The 22317-nt window shown below is 47.1% G+C and overlaps 1 long non-coding RNA gene and 1 other non-coding gene across 2 annotated transcripts; one reads left to right on the top strand and one right to left on the bottom strand.

Moving 5' to 3' along the window:
- Positions 1–4175: 4175 nt before the first annotated feature.
- On the bottom strand, positions 4176–4282 carry LOC114709952. The gene has a single exon (XR_003736998.1). It is a non-coding gene; the product is annotated as a U6 spliceosomal RNA (small nuclear RNA).
- A 1002-nt stretch (positions 4283–5284) lies between these two features.
- Positions 5285–22267, top strand: LOC119089121. Its single transcript, XR_005092953.1, has 4 exons — positions 5285–5326; positions 10758–10902; positions 17219–17450; positions 21145–22267. It is a non-coding gene; the product is annotated as an uncharacterized LOC119089121 (long non-coding RNA).
- The last annotated feature ends 50 nt before the right edge of the window (positions 22268–22317 follow it).

The following is a 22317-nucleotide window of genomic DNA, read 5'->3' as shown; positions in this document are numbered from 1 at the left end:
CATCACCATCACCACCATCATTATCAACATCATCATCATCACTATCATCATTACTATTATCATCATCACCATCATCATCATCAGTGGTATTTTGAGATAATATCTCATTTAGCCCAGTCTGCCTTTGAATTTGTTAAGTAGCCAATGATGACCTTGAACTTCTGATCCTCTTGCCTCAACCTCCTAGGTTCTGGGATATGGGTGTGTACTTCATACTCAGTTTTATGTGGTGCTGGTGATGGAACCCAGGACTTCCTGCATGCACTCTGCCAATTGAGCAACAAACCCAGCCTTATTATTATTATTATTATTATTATTAGGCATGTATCTGCAAAAAAATGCTGAAATGCAGAAGGTGTTGAGCTCTATAAGAGTCTCCCAACAGGATATGTTCCCTTCCTATCCTTACATGTACTTCCCGTTCTCTTTTTAAATTGTTTTTTTTTCCTCCCTTTTTTCCCTTTTTAATGTAATTTTTCCTTTCTTTCTTTTTTCTTCCTTCCTTCCTTTCTTTTTTCTTCCTTCCTTCCTTTCTCCCTCCCTCCCTCCCTCCCTCCCTCCCTCTCTCCCTCCCTCCCTTCCTTCCTTTCTTTCTTTTTTCTTTCTTTGAACGGGGTCTTGCTATGTAATCCAGGTTTGCCTCAATCTCACTCTATAACCCATGTTGGCATTGATTTCAGCAATCCCCCTGCCTCATTCTCCCATGTGCTGCTGTATTAATTATCAGAATGCACCACTATGCCTTAAGGGACTCTAAACAGCCTGAGCATGGCAAATATGACTCTGGCAGGCCTTGCCCTTCTCCCCCATTCCCTCTGTCTTGCTAGTCCCCAAGGTCTGTTCCCTTATTTGGACACTTCTTCTTTCTAAGGATGACTGCCAAGGTCCAGCTATCAAAGTATTGAAGTCCAGCAATCAGAAGCTCCCTTTGGTTCCCCTTATTAACATGTCCACCTAAAATTAAACACCTCATCCTAACAAGAAGTTTCTTCTTTTACCATTATAAACTGCCATTTGCCTATGGACCAAGTCTGTCTCCTCTCTATCCAAATGCAGCCCTTTGTCCCGCGGGACAAATACCCCTGCCCCCTCTCCCTTGTTTGTTGCTGGAGGGCTTCTCTCCAGGTTCCCCAAGCCCCACAGTCCCACAATTCACTTATAAAATAATCACTCAGACGCTTATATCACTTATAAACTGTATGGCCGTGGCAGGCTTCTTACTAATTGTTCTTTTATCTTAAATTAACCCATTTCTATAAATCTATACCTTGCCACGTGGCTGGTGGCTTACCGGCATCTTCACATGCTGCTGGTCATGGCGGCGGCTGCAGTGTCTCTCTCCCTCAGCCTTCCGCTTCCCAGAACTCTCCTCTCTCTTTGTCCCACCTACTTCCTGCCTGGCCACTGGCCAATCAGTATTTTATTTGACATACAGACCATCCCACAGCACTTCCCCTTTTCTTTTTTTAAAAAGGAAGGTTTTAACTTTTACACATCTCCAAAGCCAGCTTGGTATATTTGGGAATTTGGGCGCAGCTTCTCTTACTACTTCCTGCTGGAGGGGGACGCTGTATCTTATGGGGACACAAAGACAATTTTAGGATCATGGAGTAGTCCATGAGGCTGTATCGTCTGAGCCAGTTGCCTTGAAACAATTCTGGATTTGGATCATCTGGGCCATGGTGTCATCGGAGACCTTCAGGTGGTCTTGGCTGGTCAAACCTGATGTATCTTAATCTGGAACAAATCCATAGGCTCTGGCTTTCTGTAGAAACAAAAGCAGAGCCTCTTTTCCAAAGCAACATATCCTTATATCCAAATTTTGAAGTCAAAGTACCTTTAAAATACACATTTTGGCAAAACTCAACAGCTTTTGCAATCAAATGTTTATCTTCAGTTACAAATATCAAAGAGAACATAATCCAGATTCTCTGTGTGGTAGCCATCTTTATATGGCTTATTTTTTATATTACCTTGAGCCTATTGCTTTAAACTGCAGCCATTTAATCCTGAAACAGCGCTGTGGCTGCTGGCTCCGCCCACCTCAGCTTCCCAACATGGCAGTGGTACGTTTTCTGCCAGCTCTGGGAGCCATTGTGGGTCTATGCTTTTATCCAAGCAGCATGTAGCCCAGAAACCTCTTTTTGTTTTGTACTAGCAAAGGCTAAATCCACCATGCAGCTTAATGTGCTACTTGCAGAGGCCTCATTCCCGCCATACTGCAGATTGAGTGCACACGCCAGGATCCCGCCAGTAACTCAAACCGGCAGCTGCTGCTCATTTGAGAGAGACAATTAGGAAGCTGTTTTTAGCTCCGTTTTAGAATCTTTTCTCAGGTTTTAGGTGGAAACTCTTGCCCTCTCATTGGGCGCCATTTGTAGCTAGAGTTTCCTGCCTTGCCCACAGTCAGGACAAATCTTTGTCACCCGCCAGTCCCACAGCCGCTCAGACCCAACCAAGTAAACACAGAGACTTATATTGCATACAAACTGTATGGCCGTGGCAGGCTTCTTACTAATTGTTCTTTTATCTTAAATTAACCCATTTCTATAAATCTATACCTTGCCACGTGGCTGGTGGCTTACTGGCATCTTCACATGCTGCTGGTCATGGCGGCGGCTGCAGTGTCTCTCTCCCTCAGCCTTCCGCTTCCCAGAATTCTCCTCTCTCTTTGTCCCACCTACTTCCTGCCTGGCCACTGGCCAATCAGTATTTTATTTGACATACAGACCATCCCACAGCACTTGTTCCCTCCTCCTTCTCCCTCATCCTCTGTCTCCTGTCTTTGTCTCTCATTCCCTGCCCTCTGATCCTCTGGGGCAAATAAATCTCCTTTGTGCTGAGAACTTGGTCCTGAGGTGTCTTGAGCTGACTTCGAGGTTCCTTTCAATGCCCAGCTCCAGTTCTCTATCATTAACCTTGGGTAAATATCTCGTTCCTCACTCTTCCACTGTTGGTGGGACTGCAAACTTGTACAACCACTGTGGAAATCAGCATGGTGGTTTCTCAGAAAATTGGGAATCTACCTCAAGACCCAGCTATACTACTCTTGGGCATATACCCAAAGAATGCTCAACCATACCACAAAGAAACATGCTCATCTATGTTCATAACAGCACTATTTGTAATAGCCAGAACCTGGAAACAACCTAGATGCCCATCAACTGAAGAATGGATTAAGAAAATGTGGTACATATACATAATGGAGTACTACTCAGCAGAGAAAAACAATGACAGCATGAAATGTGCAGGCAAATGGATGGAACTAGAAAAAAATCATCCTGAGTGAGGTAACCCAAACCCAGAAGGACAAACATGGTATGTACTCACTCATAAGTGGATTCTAGATATAGAGCAAAGAACAATCAGACTGCAACCCACAGAACCAGGGAGGCTATATAGCAGGGGGGACCCTAGGATGACTGTGGCTTAGAATAAGTTTTGGTTTTACTCAAAACAAAAACAAAAATAAAATATATAACAAAAAAAATATCTTGTTCCTCTTTCAGGGCCCATTTCCCCATGTAAGCAACCTCACCTAGCCTTGCTCAGTGATGATGGCAGAATACCTGGAGCCAGTGGATTGGCCACAGAACCATTGGTACCCAGATCCTTGTGGTAAGGAGAGACAAAGTGGCACACTGGGAATGGAGCTGACAGGAAATGTACCCTTCAGAAAATGGGTGTAGGAGATGGAGGGCTGGCCAGGGGTGGTTGGTGCAAGGCTTTAATTCCCATACTCAGGAGACAGAGGCAGGTAGAGCTGATTGTAGCTGGAGGCTTTTCTGTATCCTGCCCAGACCTGCAGCCTTTTATAAAATAATCACTCTGAGGCTTAATATTAAGCATAATTGTTAGGCCAATGAATCAGGCTTATTACTAGCTAGCTCTTACATCTTAAATTAACCCATCCTTATTAATCTGTGTACTGCCACGTGGTTGTGGCATTACCAGTCTGCTGGCATGTTGCTCTTTGTGCAGCTGGAGGGAGTCTGCCATGATTCCACCCCTCTTCTCCTGTATCTCTGCTTGGATTTCCCACCTGGCTCTATCCTGCCTTGCCATAGGCCAAAGCAGCTTTATTTATTAACCAATGGGAGCACCACATATTCACAGCATACAGAAAGACATCTCGTATCATTTCCCCCTTTCTGTCTTGTTCTATGAATTTGTTCATTCTGTCTTGTTCATTCACGAATTTGCTTGTCATCCTTGCTCAGGGGACATGCTAATTTTCTCTGTATTGTTCCAATTTTAGTATATATGCTGCCTAAGCAAGCATGCCATTTATAAAATAATCACTCTGAGACTTAATATTAATTATAATTGTTTGGCCAATGGCTTAGGCTTATTACTAGCTAGCTCTTACAGCTTGAATTAACCCATTTTTATTGATCTATGTATTGCCACGTGGCCATGGCATTACCGGTCTGTTGCCATGTTGCTCCTTGGGAGGCTGAATGGTGTCTGCCAGACTCCACCCTTCTTCTCCTGTATCTCTGCTTGGATTTCCTGCCTGGTTCTATCCTGCCTTGCCATAGGCCAAAGCAGCTTTATTTATTAACCAATGGGAGCAACACATATTCACAGCATACAAAAAGACATCCCACATCATCTGATCTCTGGGAATTTGAGGCCAGCCTGGTCTACATAGGGAGTTCCAGGATAGCCAAGGCTATGTAGAAAGCCTCTTCTCAAAAAAGAGGTGGCTGTGGGGGAGGTCACCACACAGCCATGTAAGTTATGGGTCCTTGAGGAAGTAGAGCATTGTGAGGTAAAGCACATCATAGCAGAGGTGGTGTGACACAGATGTGAGGTGGGACAACATTATAAACTTTATAAAAACACTAAGAAAGTTCACTTAGGTTGAAAGAGTATAAGAAATAGTGTCATGGACCCAATGAGGGGGGACCTGAAGTGAGGGGACAGAGAGGGAGGGAGTGGGGGGTGTTGCTTTTATAACTATCCCCAGGGACAGAGAGTGTGGCCATGGTTCGTCCAGTTTGGGGGCGGAGCTCTGTGTTCAGAGCTGTAGAGCAGTGTGGGCAGCAGAGATAAGGAAGCAGGCCTGTTACATCAACCAGAGATAGAGCGCAGAGCGGCAGGGGCGGTGTCCCTGTTGGGGTGACTACTGCTGTGGTAAAACACCGTGAACAAACAACTTGCAGAGCAAAGGGCTTGTTTGGCTTCAGCGTCACTATTTGTCATGAAAGGAACCAGGACAGGAACTCACACAGAGCAGGAGCCTGGAGGCAGGAACTCACACAGAGCAGGAACCTGGAGGCAGGAACCTGGAGGCAGGAACTGATGCAGAGGCGACGGAGAGGTACTGCTTACCAGCGTGCTCAGCCTGATTTCTTAGAGAACCCGGGACCACCACCCCAGGAGTGGCCCCAGACACCATGATCTGGCTGCTCCCCATCAATCATAATTAAGAAAATCCCTTACAGTGTTGTCTGCAGCCCAATCTTACAGAGGCATTTCCTCAGTTGAGGTTTCCTCCTCTCAGGCAGCTACAGCTTGTGTCAAGTTGACATAAAACTAGCCAGCACAGGAGAGGTAGCCTGATTTCTGAGTGTATGTGGGGTGGGAGTTATGGGGACTACAATTAAAGGTCTGTGCCACCATGCCTGGCTCTAATTTTCTGTTTTACAGATGAAAAACCTGCTGGGTGGTGGTGGCGCACACCTTTAATCCCAGCACTTGGGAGACAGAGGCAGGTGGATCTCAGTGAGTTTGAGACCAGCCTGGTCTACAAAGTGAGTTCCAGGACAGCCAGAGCTACACAGAGAAACCCTGTCTCAAAACAAAACAAAACAAAACAAAACAAAACAAAACAAAACAAAACAAAACAAAACAAAACAAAAAAATAAATCCAACCAAACAAAAACAACATTAGTGAAAGAGGTGACAGGCAGTTCCTTAAATAAGGGCCTATGCTTTCATCTGAATCTGTAACAGGGTGCACGAAGTGAGCTGTGGTGGTGGTGGGGTGTGTGTATGTGCATGTGCGCGCGCGCACGCGCGTGCGTGTGCGTGTGCGTGTGTGTGTGTGTGTGTGTGTGTGTGTGTGTGTGTGTAAGTGACCTGAAATCCCAGTTGCCCCACTGAGTGATCTGTTAACATCATGTTTCCCTTCAAAGGTCATCAGGGTTCTATTTACACAGATGATGAGCCGGCATGAGAGAAGAAGGGCTTCTCACTGAAACTTGGGAGCCTGAGGGGAGACAGGCAGGAGTCCCAGTCAGCCAGGTTATGGGTTGGAGATTGTCTACTAGAATACTGCAGCCACCCATGTAGACAACAAATGCCACCACTCACTTTCAACTCTGCAGCTGGGAGCTGGATGCAACCTTTTCTTTTAGAACTTCTGATCTGCCCTGCTTCTAGGAGTCCCTGGCTGGAGCATCCACCTGCTTGAGCATGGGACACTGCCTGCTGCCCAGATGCCCAGGCAGAGGCGAGCAAAGCAGGGCCTTCTCAAATTTCCCCCATACTCTTCAAGGCTCATTCTGAAATCCAAGTGCCTCCTGTGTTTTCTGCATCCTCAGCCTCCCTGCACCTACCCTGAGTCTTTTGTTTTGTGTATTTGTGATGGGGGTGGTGGAGTAGGAAAAATGCTGCCGAGTGTGCCAGCATTCCTCAGAGCCCACTGAAAGGGCACTGCCCGGTGGCTGTGGAGCTTTTTTCATAGTTATTAATTGTGCTGGAAATGTTAATTTCCTGAATGCAAAATATTGTGCCAGGGCTTTTCCTTTCTGATGGCAGAATTGGCCTTCAGGATGACAACTGTCAGGGTGAAGGAGGGATATGGGAGCTTTCCTCTGGCTGTGTACTCACTTGCACTTGGAGCTGATAGTCCCCGTGGTGTTCTCAATGCTCAGCCAACAGGAAATGGCAGTGGCCCAAATAGATCACTCTGAGGTAAGCTTTCCTTCACTTACTACTAGCAGTATCTGTCCATCATCAACCCATCTGTCTATCTATCCATCCATCGATCCATCCATTCATCTGTCCATCTCTTCATACATGTATCCATCCAACCATTCATCCAACTGTTTATTCATCTACTTGTCTATCCATCTATTTGTCTATCTGTCTCTCTGCTCATTGGGAGAAGAGCCAAGAGGCAGCAAGTGTGAGACAAGGAAAGGAGAGCTTTATATGGGTCAAATCTTGCTTGGAGGTCAAGGAAGGTGACTGGTAGTTTGAATGTATTTGGCCTCCGTAAGCTCATAGGGAATGGCACTCTTAGGAGGTGTGGGTTCGTTAGAGTAGGTGTGGCCTTGTTGGAGGAAGTTTGTCACTGTGGAGGTGGGCTTTGGGGTCTTATCTATGCTCAAGCTATGCCCAGTATCTCAGTTCACTTACTGTTGCCTGTGAATCAAAGATGTAGAACTCTCAGCTCCTTCTCCAGCACCATGTCTGACTGTATGCCACCATGTTTCACCATTGTGATAATGAATAAAAGCTCTGAAAATGTAAGCCACCCTAATGAAATGTTTTTCCTTTTTAAAAGTTGCTGTGGTCAAGGTGTCTCTTCATAGCAATAGAAATCTGAACTAAGACAGAAGTTGTTATCAGGGACTGGGGTATTGCTGTGATAGGCTTGACCATGCTTTTGTTTGAAGGAATATGAACCATGGGACTGTGGATCATAAAAGCAGTTGAATGTTTTAAGTGCTGCTCAATGGGCCATTCCAGTAGGAGCATGGAAGGCAGTGGTGCTGAGTGTGATCTGATGAACTGAAGGGGCCTGGCTCAAGAGGTTTCAGAGAAGAATTTTAGAAGAGTCTGCCTGAACCTAAAGTAAGGAGATTTGGATTAATTCCATTGGCAGAGGAAATCTCAAAACTGCCTAGTATAGATTCTGTCATGTGGTTACTTATGGATTACCCAGAGTCTGGGGATTTCGCTGTGTCTGGTGTGGGATATCTGAGGGGAAAAAAAAAATCTACATACACTATGCTCTTACGTCTGTTAACTATTCCTCTAAGACAGAATTCTATCAATACAGCTACAGCTCCATCAGGCATTCAGGCAGAAATAACTCTAGATGCACCAAGCTCTTTGTCCGTCTACTTTATTTCTCTGGGATAAAATTCTGTCTATATAGCTTCAATTCTGTCCTGACACTCAGTTCCCCTTTGTCCTCTCTTTTACTGTTCCCTCAAAGTCCTGCTAACAACTAAGCTCTTATGCTTCCTGCCTCATCTTCATCCTGTTTCTTCTCTCTCCATCTCTGCTAGCTCTCTACTCCTGGCTCAAGAGTTCTGCTTTGCCATCTATGTTACCTCTGTGTTCTTCTCTTCTCCTTGGTCATGCAGTTCTGTCCTACAGAAAATGCCTGTGTCTTCTGTCTTCTCAGGAATGTTCCTCCACCCTACCTTCCACCTTGATATGTAAAACCTCTTTTGTTCTCAGTCAGTTGCTCTGGGGAGCCACTAGGCCTCAAGGCAAGGGGATGGTCTGAGCTTCATTAGCACAAGAAACAAAGCTATGTGTCTCCAGTCAGCTTGTCTCCTAGGCTGGAGGGGGTAGGGTGGAGTGGAGGGATAGGGGGGTGGAGGGTGGGGAGAGTTAGTTACCTAGAAGTTCAGCAGGTCTGAGGAGATAAGCTGTTTGCCAAGTGGTCTGGGAAAATTTGGGCATGCATGAATTTCATAGCAGAAGACAGCTGAATTATTAAAAGCTGGATAACACCAAATATTCATAATAAATGGCTTGCCTTGTGACAGACCCTTGGCCGGTCAAAGTATAGCTTTAATACAGAGCTGAATCTCTATAATATATTCTTGCAGCCCACAAGAGTTGCTAGTGTTTATGCTTATAAAGAGTTAAAATAAAAAGGAGCAAGCTGAGCAAGGAAAAATAAAAAATGTGCAATTTGAGAAGAAAAGGAGCACCAAGAAGTGGAATGGTGCTAAGTCCTGTGTTTAAGGAGATAAACGGATTAAGAAATGGAATAAAAGGAATGGTGACCTCAGATCAAGATCCCATTAAAGAAAATCTTAGAGTCAGGTATGGTGGTGCACGCCTTTAATCCCAGCACTCCAGAGACAGAGACTGGTGGCCTCTGGTTTTGAGGCCAGCCTGGTTTACAGAGCAAGTTCCAGAACAGCCAAGCTTAGGCAGTGAAGGAAACCATCAAAAACAGAAAGCTGGTGAAGATGTAATTGAATAAGGGTACCATGTTTCAACCCTAGAAAGCAGCAGAACTTGGCAGCTTCAGCCACATGGCTCTGTCTTTAGAGTCAAAAATAAAAGAAAGGAGTTATGGAATATTTCTCTGTGACTAAGGAAAGCTACTGAAGCCAGGCATGTGTCAGGGGTGTCTCTGAATGGGGGTCCTAGAGAAGCCATTGCATGAAGCTGTGAAGTTGAAGTCTGGATTGCCTTGGCGACCCCAAGATGGTGGATATGCCATCATCATGGGGTACCTGCTGGGGAAAGCTGCTACTAACAGGGAGTAGAACCAGCCCAATAGAAAGAAGTGTGTTGTAGTCAACAAAGCTGAAGGAGTTGGAGATCTGAAGAGCATTTTGACATCAGACATGGAGATAGAAAGTTTGGAGTTTACCTGGCTGGTTTTCAGTTTTGCTATGGTCCAGTATTTCCTCACTATGCTCCCTCTCCTCAATTTTGAAATGGTAATGTATACCTGTAAGTATGTGATCTGCCTTTTGATTTTTATTTTATTGGGGATTACAGTTAAAAGACTGCATGAATCTCAGAAGAGACTTTTGAATTTTGGACTTTTAAACATTGTTGAGACTGTGATAGACTATAGAAACTTTTAAAGTTGGACTAAATGCATTTTGCATTATGGTATTGTTACAAGCTTATGGGGACCAAGGAGTGGAATGTGGTAGTTTAAATGTAATTTGTCCCCATAAGCTCATAGGGAGTGGCACTATTAGGAGGTGTGACCTTGTTGGAGGAAGTGTGTCACTGTGGAGGTGGGCTTTGAGGTCTCATATATGTTCAAGCCATGCCCAGTGTCTCAGTTCACTTCCTGTTGTCTGCGGATAAAGATGTAGGACTCTCAGCTCCTTCTCCAGCACCATGTCTGCCTGCATGTGCATGCCGTCACGTCGCACTATGATGATAATGGACTAAACCTCTGAAAATGTAACCACCCTAATTAAATGTTTTTCCTTTGTAAGAGTTGCCGTGGTCACAGTGTCTCTTCACAGCAATAGAGAACCCGAATTAAGACAGCGGGCCTTAAAGAGCCTTGGACTTGGGTTTGGGACAGGCCTAGTAGTTGTGGTGGTTAGCTAAGGTCATGGATTTGAGCTGGGCTTCCTCTGAGGATGCCTTTGTGGCCTTTGAGGAATCACTTGGCTTCTCTGGCCTCTGTAGTTGTTGTAAGAACAGTGTAGTGGTTTGAATAGGAAATGCCCCCTCCCCCAGATAGACTCACATATTTGAATGCTTGGTCATTAGGGAGTGGCGATACTTGATAGGGATTAGGAGATGTGGCCTTGTTGGAGTAGGTGTGGCCTCGCTGGAGAAAATGTGTCACTGGGGGTGGGCTTTGGGGTTCCAAATGCTTAAACCAGGCCCAGTGTCTCTCTCTTCCTGCTGCTTTTAGATCCAGATGTAGACCTCTCAGCTACCTCTCCAGCATCATGTCTGCCTGTGTGCTGCCATGCTTCCTGCCTTGACAATAACGAAACCTCTGAAACTGTAAGCAATCCCAATTAAATGCTTTCTTTTGTAAGAGTTTCCATGGTCATGGTGTCTCTTCCCAGCTCTAGAACAATGACTAAGACAGACATCGTACTCAGCACAGTACCGGGTACCTCTCACCTTATCATGGAAAGTGCCACCTACAGGAAGCTGTTGTCATTTCAGCAGAAACAGGACAGGAAGTGTGACGGAACGGCAAGGATGAAGGTAAGATTATCACGTCCCTTACCTTGGTTATCAGGCCATTGCCAAAATGGACCCGAAGACACTGGAATTCCATGCTGTGAAAAGAGAAAGCACAAAGCCAGGGCTGGCCAGATAGAGAGGGGACTTTTCTCTGGAAGGAGATTCACAGCTTGTCAGAGAGAGAGAGAGGCCAGTGTTGGTTGGAACACACACCTTGCCCTGGACTGCAGAGCTGTGCAGAACTCTGGCCTTGACTTAAACCTTAGCTTGGTTTCAGAACCTCCAAAGATGGACTTGGAGGTGGGGATATCACTGGATATATTTGTCCTTCTTTCCAGTGTTAACACACACACAAAAAAATCCCTCCCTCCCACCCCCCCTCCTGTTTCATTATGAATTTGGTTATTTTAATTGGCTTCTTGAGGCTTGGTGCCATTAGAAGCCACATGCTTGAGATGCCAGAGCTGCAGGTGGAAGGAGCCTGGATCTCTCTAACTCAGAGACAGGATGCCAGGGAGCTCCTCCCTCCAAGTCAGGATTGATTCGCTCCCTTCACCGTTCTTCCTGGGCAAATGATCCGGAGCTCCAGCCCCCGAGCCGCCACTCTCTGTTCTTCTGGGTCACACTTTCCTCTCCTCTCATGGCTTTTCCTGCACCAGCATCCGTCTCTCTCTGCTCCCTCAGAGTGGATGTAACTCGACCAGCTGCTTCAAGCTGCTGGTGCCAGCCTGTCTTCCCCTTCACAGTTGACTGTATCCCCAACCTGTAAGCCCAAATAAACCCCTCCCTGGTTAGAAAAATAATAATTGGCTTGTTGAGGATAGGTGACCAAACTTGGCCTGTTGGGGCACATCTGTGACCTTAAGCCCAGTAACAGAAAGGCTTGGTGAAGGGTGCCCTTCACCAAGGGTGCACTGGGTTCTCTGAGAAGAGGACCCAGGAGTGGGTGGAGGGAAAGATTCAGACATGGAAAGAGGACGCAGGGCCTAGGGGCGGTGGCAGGTGCATAGATAGGCTCAGAGAGAGGAGAGTCTGGAAGTTTTTCTGGGTCCCTGCATGCCCAGACGAACAGTGTTCCTCGCTGGCAATGATCTGAACTGTTTCCCATCATCATGAGTCTGCTCATGGCCGTAAAATATGAGATGACACTAGATTTGCTCATTAAGTAAATGGGATAACAAAATAATTGAAAAATGGATCTCTGTCCGGAAGGAGTGGAATTGTTCCCTGGGCTATTGTCTGTGTCCTGCTCTTTGAGTAATCTGCCAGAGACAGGCAGACAACGTCAGGTTCAGAAGTGATGAGAAACCATGTGTTGAAAAGAGCCGGAAATTACCCACAGCTGTAACAAGAGCTTTTGTCTCCTGAGAAGAAGGAGCTAAAAGGGTCCTGAGTGTTTCCTAGGGGCGGGGTGGGGGTGGGGAGTTGGAAGCAGAGGGAAGAGGATGGTCATAGCAAGGCAGAATGACATCTGAGTCCCAGTGCTTTGCCTAGTGGGAAGGAATGAATGACCAGGGTGCATCCGCCCCTGCGGGGTGACTGGGTACCCTCAGGCTACCGAGGCTAGAGGAAGTGGCCCTGTGTGCTGAGAAAGACTGAGAGTCAACTCATCTGCCTATCATCTAGGCCGCTGAAATTGACATCCTCCAGTTCAAGCCTCAGCACACCCACCAAGCCACAGCTCCCCTTGGGACTAAGCAGAAGAAAGTTGGGTGATAATCCAGGAGGCAGATCTTGTCAGGGGAACCTGGTTTTCTGGAGCAGGGGTCATGGGCAGGATAGGTGATGTAATGCTGTCTTTATCAGCTTGACACAACCTAGAATCACCTGGGAGAGAGAGAGAGAGAGAGAGAGAGAGAGAGAGAGAGAGAGTCTCAGAGAGGAATTATTTACATTGGGTTGGCCTGTGAGCATGTCTGTGAGGAATTGTCTTAATTATTATATTAACTGCTGTGGGGAGACCCAGCCCAATGTGGGCAACACCGTTCCCTAGTTAGGGGGAATGTCTAAGAATGGAGAAATTGATGCCGGGCGGTGGTGGTGTACATCTTTAATCACAGCACTCGGCAGAACCAGGCAAATCTCTGTGAGTTCGAGGCCAGCCTGGGCTACCAAGTGAGTTCCAGGAAAGGCGCAAAGCTGCAAAGAGAAACCCTGTCTCGAAAAACCAAAAAAAAAAAAAAAAAAAAAATTGAGGTGAGCGTGCACGCATTTATATCTCTCTGCTTTTGACTGCAGATGTGATGTGACCAGCTGTTTCAAGCTCTTATCATTGTGACTAACTCTAATGATGGAATATAACCTGGAATTAATGAGCTAAAATAAACCCTTTATTTCCAAAATTGAATTTTGTAAGGGTATTTTATTACAGCAACAGAAATGAAGCCAGAACACATGGGAACTGCCCCTTACCCTTCTTATGAGGAACCCATTGTGTTATGTCAACATGTGATAGGCACGGGTCTGAGTCTGGAGGGCACCTGCTGAGATGAACACGTCTCTGTGTCTTGAACGATGAATTGGATCAGGGACACATAGATAATGATAGAAATAGAGGTAGTTTGTCAAAAAAGAACAAGGCATCGCCGGGGATGGAAGTGGAGGCTAGTGGGCTGGGAAGAAGACGGGTCTTGTGTGAGTTCCAGTCCTTCACAGGTCACTGCACAGTGCACACCTTCTCCTGTGATGGTGTATCCTGGGCTTTCCTCGTGCTTTCTTTGTTTCATGTAGCCCAGGCAGGGAAGAGTTTCCTCTTTCTCTGCTGACTGGCCTCTCTCCATCCCATTAATTTTCTGCTACACAATGCCAACCTGAATTGGCAGCACTCAGAGGGCATGCCTGTTATGTGAGCTTTTAGACTCAAAGAAGGCCTGCACTTTCTTTAGCCCAGTAAGCAAGGCTCAGTCACCTGTCCCCAACATGCCAATTAAATAGACTAGTAATAGTGAAAAGCAGGCAAAGGAGATTGTCCTATTGCTAAATCTCCTTCTCTGTGGGAGATGTAAACAATGTCTACCCCCTCCTACAGTCCCAACCATGAGGAACCAATGAGTTTATTAGGCTTGCTTACGAGCAGTGGGTAAGGCATTAAGGGCAAGAGTACGGATAATCGGATAATCGTAAAACAACCACACTGAAAGGTCTGTGCCCAGCATAGATGATGACTCCCCATGGCTATGTAGGTAGAGTTCTGTCCTCTAGTCTTTCCCCACTTGTATACTTCAGCCCTTCCCGGAGACTCTGAGGCCACACACACTTGGTTGGAAGGGATGCTTGAATACTCAGGAGGGTCCCATGACCCTCCCTACCTCATCCTTCTATGGGGGAACATCACAGTCAACAAGACCAGCTCTGATGATTATGGTGGTTTGAATAAAAATGGCCCCCATCGGCCCATAGGGAGTGGCACTATTAGGAGGTGTGGCCTTGTTAGAGGAAGTGTGTGTGTGTGTGTGTGGGGGGGGGGATTTGAGGTTTCAGAAGCTCACGCCAGGCCCAGTGTCACTTTCTCTTCCTGCTGCCTGCCGATCCAGATGTAGAACTCTCAGCTCCTTCTCCAGCACCATGTCTGTCTGCATGCCGCCATGCTTCCCATCATGACGATAATGAACTAAACTTCTGAACTGTAAGCTAGCCTCAATGAAATGTTTTCCTATATAAGAGTTGTTGTGGTCATGGTGTCTCTTCACACAACAGAAACCCTAGCTAAGACAACGATTTTCTGTGGACAGACCAAGATGAACTCCCAAAGATGACAGTGTGACGCGGAAGATAGTCCTGTACAACAATTCAATTTGGTCACATTGGGAAGAGTGACAGGTAAAGAGGTCTAGTGACCAAGTTCATCTTTGGGGAGCCAGCATGAGATTGAGGTTTAAACAGGGCAAGAGGTATGCAAGCTAGTCAGTCCTGGTCAAGGTATGGCCGGCCCACCATTGACCCATCATCGTCTGGGTCTTGTACTGGTCTGACAAGCTGTCAGACCTCTGTGAACTCTTCCTGGGAGACAAGTTCTCCCTCTCGTGGGCACCATGGCTTCAACCTTTTCCTTTGCTCAGCATGAGGTTCCTGGGGAAATTCTAATCCTTTGGGGTCCATAGTTTCTAGAGTCGGAGAGCACAAGCATCTCTTTACAATACATCTTCTCCTGTCAGGATGACTACACAGCAGGAACACCAAACCCACATCCTGCCCTGCCCTGTGAGATGAGCTAAAGTTGAAGTGATTTTCTTCTCTACTCCTGACACTCCACAGCAGCAAGCTGGTAGCAGGGTCCCGCTGGTGTTTATGAACTGTCAGGGACAGCTCTGTAATGACGGAGAAGTAGGACGTGTGCCACAGACTCGTGTGTGTGTGTGTGTGTGTGTGTGTGTGTGTGTGTGTGTGTGTGTGTGTTTGAAACACGGTCCCCAGCAGGTGTTGCTGTTTCAGGAGGTTGTAGGAGCCTTGCTGGAGGAAGTGGGTTTCTGGGAGCTTACAGTTACAGTGTGGCCCCATTTTTAGCCCCGGTCTCTCTCTGCTCACTGGTCTGCTGAGATGTGAACCAGCAGCCCTGTGATCCTGCTGCCACAGCTGTGAGCCACTTTGCAGGCATCCATAGCCACCCCTAAACACAGCCCTACATACAATAGTGATATACAGAAAGAGCTGTAAAATTGCCTCTGTGTTTCCGAACATGGAAATGTTGCAGCTTCAGGCAAGAGCTTGGAGGATTTCTTGTGCTTTATGTTAAACACAGAGAGCAAAGTAAGTACTGAGAGAGAGATGAGATTTGAATACAGAAGTCAGTCATGGGGGAGTGGGGAGAGGGAGGGGCTTCTTTTACATCAATTTTCCCTTGTCCTGTCTCCCTCTGATGCCTATCAAAACATATTTCATGCTTTAAACAGAAGAAAAAAAGGGGCTGGAGAAATGTCTCAGGGGTTAAGAGCACTGGCTGCTCTTCCAGAGGTCCTGAGTTCAATTCCCAGCAAACACATGGTGGCTCACAACCATCTGTAATGACATCTGGTACCCTCATCTGGCTTGCATGTATCCCTGCAGGCAGAACACTATATACATAATAAATAAATCTTAAAAAAAAAAAAAAAACAGGAGAAAAAATGGGCTGTTGCAGAGGTATTTAGTGGCTTCATGTGTGTTGACTAATATTGTCAGGTTGAGAGGAGGTAGAATCACCCTTGGGCATGTCTGTGAGGGAGTTTCTGGGCTGATGTTGGTGGGGGGCTCACCCAGACCGGAGGCTGCACATCCCATGGGCTGGGGAGGGCCACGTTAAAAGGAGAAGGTGAGTCCTCAAGGAGAGACCATGCTGTGCAGACAGTTTTTGCTGTGTGTGTGTGTGTGTGTATTTCCTCACGCCTAATAAAAAAGCCTTTCTTTGTGTGTGTGTGTGTGTGTGTGTGTGTGTGTGTGTGTGTGTGAGAGAGAGAGAGAGAGAGAGAGAGAGAGAGAGAGCTGAGCAGCAGCATTCTTCACTTTCTTCACCCTTTGCTTCCTGACTTTGGATGCCATGTGACCAGCTGCCTCACACTCCCGCCATGATGGATGGATTATATTCTCAAACTGTGAGCCAGGATAAACTCTTTTTTTTTTTTTAGAGTTCATAACTACCTTTATTGAATTAAAATTGTACATGAATAGTTAACATTATAGCAACAAATATTGTTGATAAATGCAATCCAATCCACATATAAAAAAAGCTCTTTAGAATTTTCCAGTTTTTGAGTATAAAAGGATGCTTGAAAACTGAATAATCACTGCTCTCTAGCATCTGGTACTTCTATTATATTTTTCGCCAAACCATAACTGAGTCTCCCTTGATGTGAGCCCATATTCCTGACTACTGTCCCAGAACCTCCCCCAGTGCCTGGCACTTAACAGGAGTTCACTAAATCCTGCCTATTTTAAAAACATGGACCCCTTCACTTTTGGAGATGCATGAAATATTTGGGGGAAAGTCCTGCCTAGAGCAGTTAGTGGGCTGGCTTTCTAAGAGATGAAGAAACGGAGCCACGCGGTCCAGCTGGCATTTGTACATGGGGATGTTTACAGTCAAACTTCAAGTTTCAAGCGTGAGTATCTTTGATACCTTGCAGTACGCTGCAGGCAAATGCTACCCTCACCAAGTGCAGCCCGAAGGTGGTACCAGATGCATCAAAAGGGGGTGAAATTAGGAAGAGATGGGACCTTCTGCTCATTGTTCGTTCGCTCATTCACTCACTCCTCACTAGACCTCAAACAGCATGTTACATGTTTGGGTTACTAAGGTAAACAAAAGCCGTGTGTACCCTAGGACAAACATTTAAAAATAACGAAATACTTGATTCCTTCGCAGGGGCGGAGATTGTCGCGAAAGAGGCGCACGGGTTTTGCGAAGCGGGAGGAACTTGTCCCACGGTCCCACCCACCTCCCCAAGATGGTGGCTGCCTCAAAGCCCATCCAGCTGCAGCCCTACTGGAGGAGTCCCATGCCTTTTCTCAGGCTATCGCCTCCTCCGAACTGCAGAGGACCCCACCGAGCCCAAGTTCCTGAGGCGTCATGGATTTCTACAGGCTGCGTCTCCACGGTGAGTTCCCGTGAGTCAAACTCTGTCTTTCTTAAGCTGAATTTTGTTAGCGTCACTGCCATAAGAAAGCTGACGCAATGTACAATAAATAAAGGGAAGGGATAGCGAAAATTGCAAGTGCCGTCATTGGGGGGCTTCCTGTCGCTGCTAAAACACAGAAATCACGCGGTCATCTTCTGCATGTGAGTATGAAAACCCTGTGTCTTTCATGGAGCTTCCCAACAGTCAGAATGCCTTGCTCAGACCAGTGAGGTGGCTCAGTGGATCAGGGCGCTTGCTGCCAAGCCTGATGACTTGAGTTCGATTCCTGGAAACCTCACGGTAGGTGAGAACCGATTCCCACAAGCTGTCCTCCACGAGCTCCACATGCTCACTGTGGCATGCACACTTCCACAGGGTGTCTTTCACCACAGGTTTGACAGAGGACCACTTGCTTTTTCCTTGAAAACCTCCTTGTAGGGGTTCATGGAAGTCTTCTCAGCCTCTTTCATTTGGCCGATTGCAGGAGGTAGCAAGTGTTGGTGCATCCTCAGCTGCTGTTGAACAGAAGGTCCTGTCCCAGACCAGCAGTGCCTAGGAGCAGCCCCAGCAGGGAATCTATTTAGTCCTCTGGCAGTCCAGCCTCCTGGGCTGAGACCTGGGTTGGGGCAATCTGATTTGCTGCTCTTCCACGCCACTTGCACCCTCCTCTCCTAGCAGCTTGCTTTTGTCTGAGGCCACAGAATCTCAACAGCCACCCCCACCAGAAGAGGAGAAAACAGCCAGGGGCTGTCCCTTCTATTCTTCACACACACACACACAACACACACACACACACACACGCTGTGGGATGGTCTGTATATCAAATTGCTTTGACTGGTCAATAAATAAAACACTGATTGGCCAGTGGCTAGGCAGGAAGTATAGTCGGAACTAACAGAGAGGAGAAAAGAAAGAACAGGAAGGTGGAGGGAGTCACTGCCAGCCGCCGTCATGATAAGCAGCATGTGAAGATGCCGGTAAGCCACAAGCCACGTGGCAAGGTATAGATTTGTGGAAATGGATTAATTTAAGATATAAGAACAGTTAGCAAGAAGCCTGCCACGGCCATACAGTTTGTAAGCAATATAAGTCTCCGTGTTTACTTGGTTGGGTCTGAGCGGCTGTGGGACTGGTGGGTGACAAAGATTTGTCCTGACTGTGGGCAAGGCAGGAAAACTCTAGCTACACACACATATACACACACACACACACACACACACACACACACACACAGATAACAGTGATGGTGGTTAGTGTCACCTTAATCTCATCCCCACAGAGAGGACCACCCATGAACCTCGGGGAACAAACCATATCTACTGTGGTTTGAACACGGGATGTTCCCTGCATGTGTTTGAAGACATGGTTCCCTGCTGGTAGTACTGTTGGGGCAGGGGGTGGTGTGTGTGTGGGGGAAGGTACGGGGCCTTTAGGAGGCAGAGCCTTGTTGGAGGAAGTATGTCATTAGGGGTGGGCTTTGAAGGATTGTAGCCGGCACCCACTTCCTGTAGTCTCGCTTGCTGCCTGCTGGACTGACCTCATGCTCCTGCAGTTCGTCATGCTTGCCCTGCCATAGTAGACTACGTTCCCTCTGAAGCTGTGAGCCAGAGTCGGCCCTTACCCTGCAGGATGCCCTTTGTCCGACATGCAATCACAGTGACGGACAGGTGAGCAAGGCCACGGCAGTCTCCACAGGGGGACTTCGGCAGTCTCCACAGGGTGGACCGCGGCAGTCTCCACAGGGTGGACCGCGGCAGTCTCCACAGGGTGGACCGCGGCAGTCTCCACAGGGTGGACCGCGGCAGTCTCCACAGGGTGGACCGCGGCAGTCTCCACAGGGTGGACCGCGGCAGTCTCCACAGGGTGGACCGCGGCAGCCTCCACAGGGTGGACCGCGGCAGTCGTCTCCACAGGGTGGACCGCGGCAGTCTCCACAGGGTGGACCGCGGCAGTCTCCACAGGGTGGACCGCGGCAGTCTCCACAGGGTGGACCGCGGCAGCGGCAGCCTCCTTCGTCCTGTTATACTTTTTCTTTTACTTATTAAGATTTATTTTATTTTATGTGCTTATCCCCATTTTCTAACGTGGTGAGGTCCAGAAGGGCAGACAAGTGACTTGTTCAAGGTCACACACAGCTGTGCCTTTGCATCTGGCTCTGGGGAGTGTCAACACTGTGCTCAGGTAGTGAGTACTCAGAGCTGAGTCATTCTGTACTGACAGAATGTAGGAAATGGGCACATCCTTGCTTAAAGGGAAACAAAAAGAAACACCCCCACCCCCACTTAGGCAGGGTTTAATGTATCCCAGGCTGGCCTCAAACCTGTGTAGCCAAGGATGACCTTGAACTTGCAGTCTTTCTACCTCTACTTCCAAGTGCTGGGATTACAGGTGTGTGCCGCCATGCTCAGTTTTATGTGGTGCCGGGGATCAAACCCAGGGTAATGTGCGTGGCAGGCAGGCATTCTACTGACTGGGCCACATCCCCAGCCCCTCCTTGCTTCTTTTTGTTTTAACTGAAATAGTTAGCTTGTATTTTGTGGGGTAAATTATTGATCAGTATCACTGGCAGCATACATAGCTTGATGGATTTTTATTTTCCAGCTAAGTACCTCTTTAAAAATGTTGCTTGAAAATTTTATTACAGTTGTCTGTCTGTCTATCTATCTATCAATCATCTGTCTGTCTATCATCTATCTTCTATGTACGTATGTATGTATGTATGCATGTATGTATCTGTCTGTCTGTCTGTCTGTCTATCTGTGTCAGTGTACCTTTATATATGTGAGGGCACATGCATACTGTGCCTTGCGTGTAGAGGTCAGGGGACAACTTGCAGGAGAGTTCTCTCCACCCATCATGTGGATGCCAGGAATTGAACTCACACTGTCGGCCTTGGAGGCAAGTGCTTTTATCCACTGAGCCATCTTGCCAGCCCTTAATTACTTCTTGGTGTCACCTTAGAAAGCAGACTCTTAACTGCTGGGGCTGTAGTTCAGTGGATGGGCACCTGACCAACGTGCATGAGTCCTTGGTTCAATCCCCAGTGGGGGTTGGAGGAGCAGAAGCATGGATGTCTTCTGTCCCCTCCACAGTCAACGTTGCCCTCTTGTCCTTTGCCCTTGTATTCCTTGGCGAGCAGCAGCTGTCCCAGACTCCCACGTGGGAACCTGCCACCTTCCCCGCATCATTAAAGCAAAATGGATGGTTCAGCTGTGCGTCCGAGTGCCTCTGCAGCTGCTTGACGCAGCGGAGAGCTTTGCCCTTGAAAGACAATAGTTTCAGGATGATAGAACGGTGCAGGCTGAAGTCTTCCTTTTGGAGCCATAAAGAAAGGGAGAAAAATGATAAGAACCAACTCATGACTAGACTTGAAGAGAAATCGGGGCGACCTCTTGGCTCATGTGTATCCAGAATCTCCAAAACAGGAGTAGAGGAGGGGCCTTGGGTCCAGCTGGGTGATGTAAGCCTTTGTGTTTCGTAGGTATATATGTGGAAAGAATGCACTTTCTTATCAAACAGATTCGGTTATTTGTAACATGTACATTAAGTTCCACATCTTTAGTTATACCAAAAATGCACTAATAACCCCTAACATCGATGACATTGAAGTGGTGCTTGCCGCTCTCCGGAGATTCTTCCCTGGGAGACAAACAACACTCTTGTCTCTTCCTAGGTCCCCAGGAACAAAGCAAACTGTGTCTCCACCCAAGGGTTCGCCCCAGAAACCAGTGAGTGAGTTTATTAGGCAGATTTCCAGAGGTGTTGCTTACGGGAGCGTGGACGACCCCAAAGGGCAGGTGACGGCTTCTCAAGGCCTCATGAGGCACCTCGTCCCTAACCTCCTGCTGCTGCGTGCTAGAAGACCACTCAGGATCCCGAGGCACAGGCCAGTTTGTGTAGCCTTCACATACAGATGACGGGACGAAGAAGTTAGATGGTAAGAACTCTCCTCATGACCTCCTTCTGTGAGAGACTGTCAACAGTCCATCATGGTGGGCTCTTCCAAGCAGGCACAGCCGGTCTACGTGATGGCAGCTCTTTTGCTTGGAGACCCTTCTACAAGAACCAGCCTTAAGCAAACTAGAAACCAGAAGTCACCACCCGATTTTCCCACCCTCACACTTCCCCACACTCATCCAGCTGCACCTTACCTGGAAATATATATGGATAAGTAGGAAAAACATAATTTAAAATTGAAGAGAAATGTAAACACACTATGGCAAAACTTGTAGGTGTTACCTGGAGGAATATTTATAGACTGAAACATATTTATTAGGAAAAAAGGATTAAACATTGACATAATGTAAGTACAGATGCAGAATTTCACTGGGAGCGGGCCACTAGCCAGCTGTAGCTGTGAAATTTGTTAAAAGTGAATGAAATTATCAATTCAACTCTTTGGTTGCACTGAATACACTTTAAAGGCTCAAGAGCTACATGTAGCTGATGGGGGACATAGATATTTCCATTCAGGCTCAAAGTCCTATTGGAACAGATTCTGGCATATTGCAGAATAAGCGATAAGAATCACACTGCTTCAGAGAGATGCGTGTGCCATGCCATAGTGCATCAATAACCCAAAGCTTAGGCCTCAGTGGACCAGCGGACAGAAGTCTTCAACAGGTATTACCCATGAGAGAAGGAAAGGAAGCTGGAGGGATGGCTCAGGAGTAAGGTGCTGCTGTGAAGTCTGGGGACCCGCGTTCCCCCGACCCACACAGCGGAATGAGAGAGCTGACTCCTGCCAGCTGTCCTCTGACCTTTACCCATGAGAGCCCTGGTGCAGATGTCCCCGCCCCCCCATGTAAATAAATAAAAAATAAATGTAAAACTATTTTGCATAAAG

The sequence above is a fragment of the Peromyscus leucopus genome, chromosome 15 (assembly GCF_004664715.2).
Source record: "Peromyscus leucopus breed LL Stock chromosome 15, UCI_PerLeu_2.1, whole genome shotgun sequence".
Lineage (NCBI taxonomy): Eukaryota > Metazoa > Chordata > Mammalia > Rodentia > Cricetidae > Peromyscus > Peromyscus leucopus.
The sequence above is the reverse complement of the archived record's forward strand: the minus strand, read 5'-3'. Positions and strand labels throughout refer to the sequence as shown.